This window comes from Nannospalax galili, unplaced genomic scaffold (genome assembly GCF_000622305.1).
Source record: "Nannospalax galili isolate Female #2095 unplaced genomic scaffold, S.galili_v1.0 scaffold660, whole genome shotgun sequence".
NCBI lineage: Eukaryota > Metazoa > Chordata > Mammalia > Rodentia > Spalacidae > Nannospalax > Nannospalax galili.
This window is the reverse complement of record NW_008349073.1, coordinates 4,430,198-4,431,696: the sequence shown is the minus strand read 5'-3', so window position 1 is coordinate 4,431,696 and position 1,499 is coordinate 4,430,198.

The following is a 1,499-nucleotide window of genomic DNA, read 5'->3' as shown; positions in this document are numbered from 1 at the left end:
TTATAGGAAGGGGGTGCCATGGTCATCTTGATACTTCCTGCTGGACAGGGTTGATGGGGGGGGGCGCTGGATTAGGGGTCGATCAGACAGCAGCGATTCCCTCTTCATGTATCTCAACAGAGTCCTCAATGGTTGATAAGCACTTGTGTGACAGGTGTTCATATACATATGGAGGGAAGGAAAGTAACAACTGATTAAAATTGGTAAGAGTTTTTGGATTTTGTTCCTGAAAATATCTGAAGAGGCAAGGAGCATTGGTTAGCACTAAGGTAATAGCTCATTTTTCATTTTGCTCTTCTTCTGCCACGGCTGACCTCGAGAGCGATGGACTCAGGATTTGTTTTCAGGCATTTTGATAGCTGTTGGAGTGGCTAGAATCAGTGTCAGTTACCTCTCAAAGGCTTCTAGATGGGGAGAGAAACAACTTTAGCTATCATTTTATTTTTTAGACTAGAACAGTAGTAGGTTGCCTCTCTTAGCTGTAAGTGGGCACTACAGTATTGTAGACCAAGATTTTAAGTCTTACATCTGAACAACACCTTATTAGGAACAAAATCATCAATGAGATATAATTATCTAAATAACATAAGAACATGTCTGGGTTGTGTAATCCCTTGAAAGCTTAAAATATACTGATGACTTTAATTTTGGTTACACTTTCCTGTTGGGTGTTTAAGACCATACTGTTGGCCCCAATAAACCAATTTATTTTTACTCTTAAGGTCGTATGAGGATTTGATCCTCAGGGCCACATGGACTGTGGGGGAGCCCTGGCTTCTCAGGCTTTTCTTTTACCAGTTCCATCTATGTGAAGATAAGTCAAAAGGTCTTGCTTGACCCAGGCTTCGCTTGAAAGAATGGAGGAAATGTTTCCTCTGTGTTGACCCTCCTCTTTGCATACTGGACACTGGTTCAAGTCCCTCTTCTGGGGTCTCCATGGCCTCCCTGAACAAGAGGACAGGTGGCTCACCAAAGTTACAGGTCATTTCGAGAGATACACCATAGCCCCTAGAACCTGTTTGACTTTAGAGGACCAGGAGCAAAAATTTGTCCCTTTAAGTCCCTCTGACCAGATTAATATAGGCCTTAGAGTCTGGCTATTAAACATCCAACAAGGTTAGTTACACCAGCCTGGTACATTAATTACCATGTGCTATGTAGATAGAGCTTGGGCAACATCCTTAAATAAACCTTGACTAGACATCCTTAGACTAGTTAACTAAGCTGCAACCTTAGAAATTTTAAGATTGTCTACACATTATCCTTGTCTCATCCTTGTTATATTGTAACAACCATACACAGACCTTCATCACCTGCCCAGCTTGCTCATTTCTCTGTTAATTCTGGAAATATCCAGCCATCATAATCTTCATACATAAATCCTTCTTTAAAAATATCTCCATTCTCATATCCTTCCTACATCCTCCAATTTTCCATTTTCCTTTTTTAATAACCATGAGACACAATAACATTAGCAAACAGATTTTTCATCTGTTGTG